Source organism: Ranitomeya imitator, chromosome 2, assembly GCF_032444005.1.
Source record: "Ranitomeya imitator isolate aRanImi1 chromosome 2, aRanImi1.pri, whole genome shotgun sequence".
Lineage (NCBI taxonomy): Eukaryota > Metazoa > Chordata > Amphibia > Anura > Dendrobatidae > Ranitomeya > Ranitomeya imitator.
The window spans coordinates 402,037,097-402,050,683 of NC_091283.1; the positions used below are offsets into that span (position 1 = coordinate 402,037,097).

General features: G+C 44.8%; 1 protein-coding gene across 6 annotated transcripts in view; it reads left to right on the forward strand.

The window, feature by feature from the left end:
* The window catches only part of ARHGAP44 (Rho GTPase activating protein 44), a 128,734-nt gene that overhangs the window by 59,877 nt on the left and 55,270 nt on the right, over nucleotides 1-13,587 (forward strand). The gene's annotated exons all lie outside the window — the stretch shown is intronic.

The window sequence follows — 13,587 nt, forward strand, 5'->3', positions numbered from 1 at the left end:
GTTATTATAATAGTTATATTCTTCTATATTGGGAGCAGTATTATAGTAGTTATATTCTTGTACATAAGGGCAGTAATAATAATAATAATAATAATTTTTATTTATATAGCGCCAACATATTCCGCAGCGCTTTACAAATTATAGAGGGGACTTGTACAGACAATAGACATTACAGCATAACAGAAATACAGTTCAAAACAGATACCAGGAGGAGTGAGGGCCCTGCTCGCAAGCTTACAAACTATGGGGAAAAGGGGAGACACGAGAGGTGGATTATAGTAGTTATATTCTTGTACATTGGGGGCACTATTATAGTACTTACCCTGTTGTACATAGGGGCAGTATTATAACAGTTATATTCTTGTACATTGGGGGCACTATTATAGTACTTACCCTGTTGTACATAGGGGCAGTATTATAACAGTTATATTCTTGTACATAGGAGCAGTATTATTGTAGTTATCTTCTTGTACATAGGAGCAGTATTATAGTAGTTATATTTTTGTGCATATGGCCAGTATTATAATAGTTATATTCTTTACATAGGGAGTAGCATTATAGTAGTTACCTTCTAGTACATAGGGGCAGTATTATAACAGTTATATTCTTGTACATAGGAGCAGTATTATAGTAGTTGTATTCTTGTATATTGGAGCAGCATTATAGTATTTATATTCTTGTGCATAGGGAGAAGTATTATAGTAGTTGTATTCTTGTACATAGGAGCAGTATTATACAAATTATGATTCTTGTACATACAGTTATATGAAAAAGTTTGGGCACCCCTATTAATCTTAAGCTTAATGTTTTATAAAAATTGTTTTTTTTTGCAACAGCTATTTCAGTTTCATATATCTAATAACTGTTGGACACAGTAGTGTTTCTGCCTTGAAATGAGGTTTATTGTACTAACAGAAAATGTGCAGTCTGCATTCAAACAAAATTTGACAGGTGCATAAGCATGGGCACCCCACCAGAAAAGTGACAATAATATTTAGTAGATCCTCCTTTTGCAAAAATAACAGCCTCTAGTCGCTTCCTGTAGCTTTTAATTAGTTCCTGGATGAAGGTATTTTGACCATTCCTCTTTACAAAACAATTCCAGTTCAGTTAAGTTTGATTGTCGCCGAGCATGGACAGCCCTCTTCAAATGATCTCACAGATGTTCAATGATATTCAGGTCTGGGGACTGGGATGGCCTTTCCAGAACAGTGTAATTGTTCCTCTGCATGAATGCCTGAGTAGAATTGGAGCCGTGTTTTGGATCATTGTCTTGCTGAAAGATCCATCCCCTGCGTAACTTCAACTTTGTCACTGATTCATGAACATTATTGTCAAGAATCTGCTGATACTGAGAGGAATCCATGCGTCCCTCAACTTTAACAAGATTCCCGATGCCGGCATTGGCCACACAGCCCAAAAGCATGATGGAACCTCCACCAAATTTTACTGTGGGTAGCAAGTGTTTTTCTTGGAATTTGGAATGCTGTGTTTTTTGGCCGCCACGCATAACGCCTTTTTGTATGAACAAACAACTCAATCTTAGTTTCATCAGTCCACAGGACCTTCTTCCAAAAAGAAATTGGCTTCTCCAAAAGTGCTTTTGCATACCTCAGCCGACTCTGTTTGTGGCGTGCTTGCAGAAACGGCTTCTTTCGCATCACTCTCCCATACAGCTTCTCCTTGTGCAAAGTGCGTTGTATAGTTGACCGATGCACAGTGACACCATCTGCAGCAAGTTGATGCTGCAGCTCTCTGGAGGTGGTCTGAGGATTGTCCTTGACTGATCTCACCATTCTTCTTCTCTGCTTTTCTGATGTTTTTCTTGGCCTGCCGCTTCTGGCCTTAACAAGAACTGTACCTGTGTTCTTCCATTTCCTTACAGTGGAAATTGACAGCTTAAATCTCTGAGACAGCTTTTTGTATCCTTCCCCTGAACAACTATGTTGAATAATCTTTGTTTTCAGATCATTAGACAGTTGTTTTGAGGAGCCCATGATGCCACTCTTCAGAGGAAATTCAAACAGAAGAACAACTTGCAAGTGGCCACTTTAAGTAGCTTTTCTCATGATTGCATACACCTGGCTATGAAGTTCAAAGCTCAATGAGGTTAGAAAACAAAAAAAAATGCTTTAGTAAGTCAGTAAAAAGTAGGTAGGAGTATTTAAAACAAGAAAATGATAAGGGTGCCCATACTTATGCACCTGTCAAATTTTGTTTGAATGCTGTTTGCACATTTTCTGTTAGTACAATAAACCTCATTTCAAGGCAGAAACGTTACTGTGTCCAACAGTTATTAGATATATGAAACTGAAATAGCTGTTGCAAAAAAAAAACAATTTTTATAAAACATTAAGCTTAAGATTTATAGGGGTGCTCAAACTTTTTCATATAACTGTAGGTGCAGTATTATAGTAGTTATATTCTTGTACATAGTAGGCAGTATTATAGTAGTTATATTCTTGTACATACAGTAGGTGCAGTTTTATAGTAGTTAAATTCTTGTATGTAGGGGCAGTATTATAGTAGTTACATTGTTGTACATAGGGGGCAGTATTATGGTAGTTATATTCTTGTACATAGAGGCAGTATTATAGTAGTTATATTCTTTACATAGGGAGCAGTATTATAGTAGTTATATTCTTGTACATAGGGGCACTATTATAGTAGTTACCTTCTTGTACATAGGGGCAGTATTATAACAGTTATATTCTTGATTATAGGAGCAGTATTATCTACTATATAATTGTCCAAGGGTCACTTCCGTCTGTCCTTCTGTCTTTCTGTCACTGTTATTCATTCGCTGATTGGCAGGGCCGGCTCCAGGTTTTTGAGGGCCCCGGGCGAAAGAGTCTCAGTGGGCCCCCCCTTTAACACATACCCCGATTCATGATCGCATATAAACACAGCCATGTAGTATATAACACTGCCCACGTAGTATATAGCAGCCCAAGTAGTATATAGCAGCCCATGTAGTATATAGCAGCGCAGCCCACGTAGTATATAGCAGCGCAGCCCACGTAGTATATAGCAGCGCAGCCCACGTAGTATATAGCAGCGCAGCCCACGTAGTATATAGCAGCGCAGCCCACGTAGTATATAGCAGCGCAGCCCACGTAGTATATAGCAGCGCCACTCACTCAGGCACTGGTAGGACTAGGAGCTCCTCCTGAATCGGCCTCATAACTTCAGCAGCAAGGCAGCCAGCCAGGGGTGGAGATCAGAGCAGAGAACGTGCTCTCTCCGCCCACAAACAATGTCACACTGGCTGCCTTCTCTTAACCCCTATGTGTGCCTGCCTGGCTGCACTGACTGAGAAGATGCTTGTGTCAGAGCTGGCACATAGGGGTTAAGAGAACGCAGCCAGCAGTGACTTTGTGGGCGGAGAGAGCATGTTATCTCCTGCTCTGCTCTCCCAGCTGTATCTATGACAGCGTGAGTGGGCCCCCCCTCTCTCCCCAGGGCCCCGGCATTTGCCCAGGTGCGCCGGGTGCTGACGCCGGCCCTGCTGATTGGTCTCGGCAGCTGCCTGTCATGGCTGCCGCGACCAATCAGCGACGGGCACAGTCTGGAAGAAAATGGCCGCTCCTTACTCCCCGCAGTCAGCGCCTGTCGCCCGCATACTCCCCTCCGGTCACCGCTAACACAGGGTTAATGCCGTTGGTAACGGACCGCGTTATGCCGCGGATAACGCACTCTGTTACTGCCGCTATTAACCCTGTGTGTCCCTAACTTTTTACTATTGACGCTGCCTATGCGGCATCAATAGTAAAAAACGTAATGTTAAAAATAAAAAAAAACCTGCTATACTCACCCTCCGTAGCAGCTTGCGCCGGCCGCCATCTTCCTTTGCAGGTTCCGGTGGCAGAAGGACCTTCCATGACGTCATGGTCATGTGACCGCGACGTCATCACAGGCCCTGCGCGCCTGCGCTACAAAGACCTGCGATGATGTCACGGTCATGTGACCGCGACGTCATCACAGGTCCTGCGCTAATATACTACGTCACTGGGCAATGTACTACATGGCTCTGTGCTGTATACTACGTAGCTCAGCAATATACTACGTAACTGGGCAATATACTACGTCACTAGGCAATATACTACGTAACTGGGCAATATACTACGTAACTGGGCAATATACTACGTCACTAGGCAATATACTACGTAACTGGGCAATATACTACGTCACTGGGCAATATACTACGTGGCTGGGCAATATATTACATCATTGGGCAATATACTACGTGACTGGGCAATATACTACGTGACTGGGCAATATACTACATGGCTGGGCAATATACTACATGGCTGGGCAATATACTACGTGGCTGCGCAATATACTACGTCAATGGGCAATATACTACATGGCTCTGTGCTGTATACTACGTAGCTCGGCAATATACTACGTAACTGGGCAATATACTACGTGGCTGGGCAATATACTACATCACTGGGCAATATACTACATGGCTGGGCAATATACTACGTCGCTGGGCAATATACTACGTCACTGGGCAATATACTACATGGCTCTGTGCTGTATACTACGTAGCTCGGCAATATACTACGTAACTGGGCAATATACTACGTGGCTGGGCAATATACTACGTGGCTGGGCAATATACTACGTGCCTGGGCAATATACTATGTCACTGGGCAATATACTACGTGGCTGGGCAATATACTACGTGGCTGGACAATATACTACGTGGCTGGGCAATATACTACGTGGCTGGGCAATATACTACGTCACTAGGCAATATACTACGTAACTGGGCAATATACTACGTGGCTGGGCAATATACTACGTCACTAGGCAATATACTACGTCACTGGGCAATATACTACGTGGCTGGGCAATATATTACGTCATTGGGCAATATACTACATGGCTGGGCAATATACTACGTGCCTGGGCAATATACTACGTGGCTGGGCAATATACTATGTCACTGGGCAATATACTACATGGCTGGGCAATATACTACGTGGCTGGGCAATGTACTATGTCACTGGGCAATATACTACGTGGCTGGGCAATATACTACGTGGCTGGGCAATATACTACGTGCCTGGGCAATATACTACGTGGCTGGGCAATGTACTATGTCACTGGGCAATATACTACGTGGCTGGGCAATATACTACGTGGCTGGGCAATATACTACGTGGCTGGGCAATATACTACGTGGCTGGGCAATATACTACGTGCCTGGGCAATATACTACGTGCCTGGGCAATATACTACGTGGCTGGGCAATGTACTATGTCACTGGGCAATATACTACGTGGCTGGGCAATATACTACGTGGCTGGGCAATATACTACGTGGCTGGGCAATATACTACGTCACTAGGCAATATACTACGTAACTGGGCAATATACTACGTGGCTGGGCAATATAGTATGTGGCTGGGCAATATATTACGTCATTGGGCAATATACTACATGGCTGGGCAATATACTACGTCACTGGGCAATATACTACATGGCTGGGCAATTGTCACGCCGTAAGCGGTGTTAAAGGGGCAGCACGGCGTACTGGGACCCGCACCTGACCCTACCACTTTAATGGGGCCCTGGCTTTCCCTTATCTCGGGGGTACCTATGAAGGTTAGGAGGCCCGAGCCGCCAGCATATCCCTGTCTCCTGTGCAGGCCCTATGAGTGGCCCCCTCTCCCCCCAAAGGAGGTGGAGTGCACCCGTGTAATAATACAACAAATAACAGGGTAAACAGACAAGGTAACTAAGAGATTAAAACTCACCAAATGCTCACACAACCACAGAGGAAACAGAGAAGGGAAGAGAAGGAATAAACTTAGGAAGGAAAACAGGTTTAACATGCAACCAAAACTGCAGACACCAATCTCTGTAGATAAACCTCCAACACCAACACCTCTCTCCATCAACCTCCAGCCAGGCAGTAGAACTGATCACTGACAATAGCTGAAGTCAGGACTGGGTCTATATAGAGGATTAGATTACAAAATCCAATTCAGCTGAGAGAGACCCAGCTCTCAGCAATAAGGTTAACTCCTGCACTGCTGGCACAAAGCAGCCAGGTCAGAATATAGGTGAAGAGCTTCTGTTCACAGTGTGTGAACGAGGCCCAGAGCGCTGCGGTTCTCTGGAACCTCTCTGTCGCGGTAGTCCAGTGACAGTACTCCCTTCTACGAGGGACCTCCGGAACCTCAGGACCAGGTTTCTCAGGATGAGCTGTATGAAATGCCCGAACCAACCTTTTTGGAAGGGCATTTGGACAGCAAGGTGGATTGCTGTTAAGGGAACTAGAGAAAAAAAATAAATCTATAAATCTTCAGCATAGCGAGTGTGAGCGAGCTGAGTGTGACCTGAGCGTAAGTGTGAACGGCGGTAAGTGTGACTTGTGATTCAGTGACTTTGGAGTCAGGGAGTTTCCAAGGGAGGAATTACTGAATTGCTGTCTGTTTTTTTTTATTAATACTTTGTATTTTTTTTTTTTTTTTATTATTTAACTTTTCTGTGTGATGCAATCCCCATTAGGAAATGTGCTCCACTCTTGTTAATGCCATCCAGTGCACATCTTGCCACATGCATGCAGTCCTTGAGCAGCCGATCGAGGGTGCATACTGCTGTGCGAGATGTGAGCACGTTGTGCATTTGGAAAACCAGATTCTGGATCTAAATGTGCAGCTAGCAACACTGAGATCCATAGACAATATGGAGAGGAGTCTTCTGCTCACAGAGCAGACGCTCAATGGGACAGATGAGGGGGGGATGGTGGGATGGAGCTGCAGGACAATGAAGTAGCAAGCTGGGTGACAGTTAGGAAGCGGGGTAGAGGGAAGAGTGCCAGGGAGGCTAGTCCTGATCTGGAACACCCCAATAAGTTTGCTAAGTTGGCAGATGAGGGGGGTGCCAGTACAGGGGTAGCACAGCTGCAGCCAGGCATGTCCTCTGAAAGCCGGAGGAGTGACTGCTCCAGTAAGGAGGGAAATAGGAGCGCAGGGCAGGCCAGACAGGTGCTGGTAGTGGGTGACTCAATTATTAGGGGAACACATAGGGCAATCTGTCACAAAGACAGGGATCGTCGAACGGTGTGCTGCCTACCTGGTGCTCGAGTCTGACTCATCGCTGATCGGGTGGACAGATTACTGGGAGGGGCTGGTGAGGACCCAGCGGTCATGGTGCATATTGGCACTAATGACAAAGTTAGAGGTCGGTGGAAGGTCCTTAAAAACGATTTCAGGGAATTAGGCTGCAAGCTAAAAGCAAGGACCTCCAATGTGGTATGTGGAGGTTAATAAGTGGCTCAAGAATTGGTGTAGGTAGGAGGGGTTTGGGTTCCTGCAGAACTGGGCCGACTTCTAAGTTGGCTACAGGCTCTACGCTAGGGATGGGCTGCACCTCAATGGGGAGGATGCAGCTGTGTTGGGGGAGAAAATGGCTAGAAGGTTGGAGGAGTGTTTAAACTAGGAATTGGGGGGGAGGGTATTCATTTTATAGGAGGGGAAGATAGTGCAGATAGAGACCTGGGCACAAATAAGGAAGTTGGGGGTGGCGGTGGCATGGGGGGTGGGGTTAGAACAGTTAATAATTTAAGAAAGAATAGAGGTGCAGAGAGATATATAAAATGTATGTATACTAATGCCAGAAGCCTCGCCAACAAAATGGACGAATTAGAACTAATGTTGTTGGAGCATAATTATGACATGGTGGGGATATCTGAGACATGGCTGGATGAGAGCCATGACTGGGCTGTTAACTTGCAGGGCTATAGCCTGTTCAGAAATGACCGTACAGATAAGCGAGGGGGAGGGGTGTGTCTATATTAAAATCATCCTTAAAACCCATCCTGCGTGATAATATAGGTGAATTTAATGAAAATGTAGAATCCCTGTGGGTGGAGATAAGGGGAGGGGGAAAAAATAATAAATTACTGATAGGGGTTTGTTATAAATCTCCAAAAATAATGGAAGCAATGGAGAATATCCTCATAAAGCAAATAGATGAAGCTGCGACTCAAGGAGAAGTCATTATTATGGGGGACTTCAACTACCCTGAAATAGATTGGGGAACAGAAACCTGCAGTTCCAGCAAAGGTAATCGTTTTGACAACTATGAGAGACAATTACCTTTCACAACTGGTTCAGGACCCAACAAGAAGGGGGGCACTGCTAGACCTAATATTAACCAACAGGCCAGACCGCATATCAAATATAAGGGTTGGGGGTCACTTGGAAAATAGCGATCACAAACAAAATAATACGTTTTCATGTATCCTTTAAAAAGATGTGTAGTAGAGGGGTTACAAGGACACTAAACTTCAGGAGAGCAAATTTCCAACGGATGAGAGAGGATCTTGGTGCAATTAACTGGGACGATATCCTGAGACACAAAAATACACAAAGAAAATGGGAGACGTTTATTAGCATCCTGGATAGGACCTGTGCACAGTATATACCGTATGGGAATAAATATACTAGAAATAGGAGGAAACCAATATGGCTAAATAGAGCTGTAAGGGGCACAATAAGTGACAAAAAGAAAGCATTTAGAGAATTAAAGGATGTAGGTAGTGATGAGGCATTAAATATATACAGAAAATTAAATTCTGTAAAAAGCAAATCAAGGCAGCAAAGATTGAGACAGAAAGACTCATTGCCAGAGAGAGTAAAAATAATCCCAAAATATTCTTTAACTACATAAATAGTATGAAACTAAAAAATGATAGTGTTGGCCCCCTTAAAAATAGTCTGGGTGAAATGGTGGATGAGGAAAAAGCCAATATGCTAAATGACTTTTTTTCATCAGTATTTACACAAGAAAATCCCATGGCAGACAAAATGACTAGTGATAAAAATTCCCAATTAAATGTCACCTGCTTAACCCAGCAGGTAGTGCGGCGGCATCTAAAAATCACTAAAATTGACAAATCTCCGGGCCCGGATGGGATACACCCTCGAGTACTGCAGGAATTAAGTACAGTCATTGATAGACCATTACTTTTAATCTTTAACCCCTTAGCGACCGCCGATACGCTTTTTAACGGCGGCCGCTAAGGGTACTTAAACCACAGTGCCGTTAATTAACGGCGCTGTGGAAAAAGTAAATAGCGCCCCCAGTCGGATTTTCTCCGGGGTCTCGGCTGCCGGGGGTAGCCAAGACCACAGAGAACATGATTCGGTTTTTTTTTACGGACCCCGCATTTGCGATCGCCGGTAATTAACCGTTTACCGGCGATCGCAAAAAAAAACAAAACCCGACTTCTTTTTAATTTCTCTGTCCTCCGATGTGATCACACATCAGAGGACAGAGAAAAGGGGTCCCCGATCGCCCCCCGATACTCACTTGTCTCCCCCGGTGCTCCTCGTGGCTCCTGATGGGCGCCGCCATCTTCAAAATGGCGGGCGCATGCGCAGTGCGCCCGCCGGCCGGCCCCGGGAGAATCTTTGGGGTCTCGGCTACCAGGGGTAGCCGAGACCCCAAAGAGCATGATCGGGGGCAGTTTTACCGACCCCTGTTTTGCGATCGCCGGTAATTAACTGTTTACCGGCGACCGCAAAAAAAAAAAAAGCAAAGTGTAATTCTCTGTCCTCTGATGTGATCGCACATCAGAGGACAGAGAAATAGGGGGATTCGGGGACCCTATCATACTCACCAGTGTCCATGGGTCCTCCTGCTGCTCCTCCTGGCCGCCGGGGAAAAGAAAATGGCGGGCGCATGCGCAGTGTGCCCGCCATCTGTCGGCCGGCAGGAGAAGAGCAGTTGGGGCTAAAATTAGGGTTAGGGCTAGGGTTAGGGTTAGGGCTAAATTTAGGGTTAGGGTTGGGGCTAAATTTAGGGTTAGGGTTGGGGCTAAATTTAGGGTTAGGGTTGGGGCTAAATTTAGGGTTAGGGTTGGGGCTAAATTTAGGGTTAGGGTTGGCGCTAAATTTAGGGTTAGAGTTGGCGCTAAATTTAGGGTTAGGCTTCTTTCACACTTACGTCGGTACGGGGCCGTCGCAATGCATCGGCCCGACATACCGACGCACGTTGTGAAAATTGTGCACAACGTGTGCAGCGGATGTAGTTTTTCAACGCATCCGCTGCCCAATCTATGTCCTGGGGAGGAGGGGGCGGAGTTACGGCCACGCATGCGCGGTCAGAAATGGCGGATGCGACGTACAAAAAAACGTTACATTGAACTTTTTTTGTGCTGACGGTCCACCAAAACACTGATCCAGTGCACGACGCACGCGACGTGTGGCCATCCGTCACGATCCGTCGGCAATACAAGTCTATGGTCAAAAAACGCATCCTGCGGGTACATTTGCAGGATCCGTTTCTTGTCCAAAACGACGGATTGCGACGGATGCCAAACGACGCAAGTGTGAAAGTAGCCTTAGGGTTAGGGTTGGGGCTAAAGTTATGGTTAGGGTTTGGATTAGGGTTAGGGTTGGCATTAGGGTTACGCTTGGGATTAGGGTTAGGTTTGGGATTAGGGTTAAGGTTAGGGTTGTGATTAGGGGTGTATTGGGATTAGGGTTAGGTTTGAGGTTAGGGTTGAGATTAGGATTAGGGGTGTGTTGGATTTAGGGTTTTGATTAGGGTTATGGTTAGGGTTGACATTAGGGTTGTTTTGGGGTAAGGGTTGTGATTATCGTTAGAGTTAGTGATTAGGATTATGGATCGGGTTGGGATTAGGGTTAGGGGTGTGTTGGGGTTAGGGTTGGAGCTAGAATTGGGGAGTTTCCACTGTTTAGGTACATCAGGGGGTCTCCAAACACGACAGCCAATTTTGCGCTCAAAAAGTCAAATGGTGCTCCCTCCCTTCTGAGCTCTGCCGTGCGCCCAAACAGTGGGTTACCCCCACATATGGGGCATCAGCGTACTCGGGATAAATTGGACAACAACTTCTGGGGTCCAATTTCACCTGTTACCCTTGTGAAAATAAAAACTTGGGGGCTACAAAATCTTTTTTGTGGAAAATTTTTTTTTTAAATTTTCACGACTCTGCATTCTAAACTTCTGTGAAGCACTTGGGCATTCAAAGTTCTCACCACACATCTAGATAAGTTCCATGGGGGGTCTAGTTTCCAAAATGGGGTCACTTGTGGGGGATTTCTACTGTTTAGGCACATCAGGGGCTCTCCAAACGCGACATGGCGTCCGATCTCAATTCCAGACAATTCTACATTGAAAAAGTAAAACGGCACTCCTTCTCTTCCAAGCTCTGCCAAGTGCCTAGTGCAAACCTAATATGGCAAGGTATCCCATAATATTATGCTGCCGATATAAGGTCACCAATGAGCGCCCCCCGAGGAAGCAGCACCTGCGAAACGCGCGTCGGGGCCCCTCCTTCCACACACAGTTGCAGGTTGGTACTCTCTGTACGTGCCCATTGTTAGCCCTATGCAGGCCATAATCAGGTTCCACTTTCTTATTTATATTGGATTTTCCTCTTAACGATCATTGGTGACCTTAGCATAGTATTATGGGATACCTTGCCATATTAGGTTTGCACTAGGCACTTTATTGGTACCTTTTATCATATCGGCTTCAGCATTAGGCATCTTATTATACTCTGTATCTCCCTGCATTAGTATTGTATCTGTGAGCATTTATTTTTCTGATTTTCGGTACCATTTGTCCGGTTGATCATATGACATTAGTATATATACTCTCTATATGCACTATGCACTACCTTATATTATGATGTATGCTACTGATATGTGTATATGTACACCCATGGTATAAGTACGATTTATTCTTGCTGCTCCTCAGATTTAATATTACGTCTGTGTGTGGCACTAGTGTCGCCTTTCCATTTTTTCACTGCATTATTTTATTCTGGTTTCTACTTGTATTATTTATGTATTTTAATAGAGTTCTTTAATAAAGTATTGTATTTTAGCTCTGGTGTCCATTTTTCTTTTGGGTTTCTATTATATTTATGATGGCGGAGCATTTATCTCTGGTGCCCTCCTTATAGGATTGAATATCTGAAGGAATACCATGCAGTCTCACAACCTCCTTAATAAAGACCTGTGCCAGAGTCTTAGCATTTGGTAATGCGGGGAGCGCAATGAAATGAGACATCTTGCTAAATCTATCAACTACGACTAAAATAACTGTATTTCCCTCCGAAACCGGTAAGTCAGTGATGAAGTCTATCGACAAATGAGTCCAAGGTCTTTTGGGAATCTCCAAAGGTTGAAGAGACCCAGACGGGCGAGAATGAGAGGACTTGGAACGCGCACACACACTGCAGGCAGCAACATATTCCTGTACATCATGTCTTACCCCAGACCACCAAAAACGCCAAGTGAGTAGGTCCGCGGTAACCTTACTTCCAGGGTGTCCGGCCAAAACCGAGTCATGATGGTCATTTATGACCCTGAGACGGAGATTAGCTGGAACAAAAAGTTTACCTAACGGACAGGCTGATGGGGCGTCCCCCTGAGCCTCTACCACCTCTTTCTCAAGATCAGAATTAATTGCGGCGACTACTACACCCTTCTGCATTATAGGACCTGGTTCACAATTATCCCCACCCCCCGGGAAACAACGGGATAACGCATCAGCATTGACATTCTTGATTCCTGGCCGGTATGTTATGTAGAAATTGAACCTGACGAAGAACAGAGACCACCTTGCCTGCCTAGGTGTAAGACGCTTTACAGATTCTAAATATAACAGATTTTTGTGATCTGTGATCACCATGACAGGATGAAGTGCTCCCTCCAAAAAATGACATCATTCCTCAAATGCCCATTTAATTGCCAACAGCTCCCTGTTACCAATGTCATAATTCTTCTCCATAGAAGATAATTTTCTCGAGAAAAATGCACACGGACGCCACTTACTCGGAGAAATCCCCTGAGACAATACAGCTCCCACCCCTACCTCAGAGGCATCCACCTCAACCACAAATGGCTGAGTGATATCAGGCTGTATTAATATGGGTGCAGTGGAAAAACACTTTTTCAAAGTTTCAAAAGCTTTACTGGCCGCACTGGACCATACGGAGAAATCCGTGCCTCTTTTGGTCATGTCTGTCAATGGTTTGGCTACCACAGAAAAGTCTTTAATAAATTTACGATAGAAATTAGCAAAACCTAAAAACCTCTCTAAAGTCTTAAGGTCCTCAGGACGATCCCACTCCAAGACCGCCCTGACCTTAGCCGGATCCATACGAAAACGTGTGGAGGATAAGAAATAACCCAGAAACGGAATCTCTTTGACCGCAAACATGCATTTCTCAAGTTTGGCAAACAGTTTATTGTCCCTGAGTACCTGAAGGACCTGCCGTACATGATCCTGATGAGACTCGAGGTCAGGAGAATAAATTAAGATGTCATCCAGATATACCACCACAAACCTACCTATTAAGTGACTAAATATATCATTGACAAAGTGTTGAAACACAGCAGGAGCATTACTTAACCCAAAAGGCATAACCAAGTTCTCATAATGTCCCTCTGGAGTATTAAACGCCGTCTTCCATTCATCCCCCTCCTTCATCTGAATGAGATTATATGCCCCCCTGAGGTCTAATTTGGAGAACCATTTAGCTCCCACAATTTGGTTAAAGAGGTCCGGAATAAGAGGGAGAGGAAAAGAA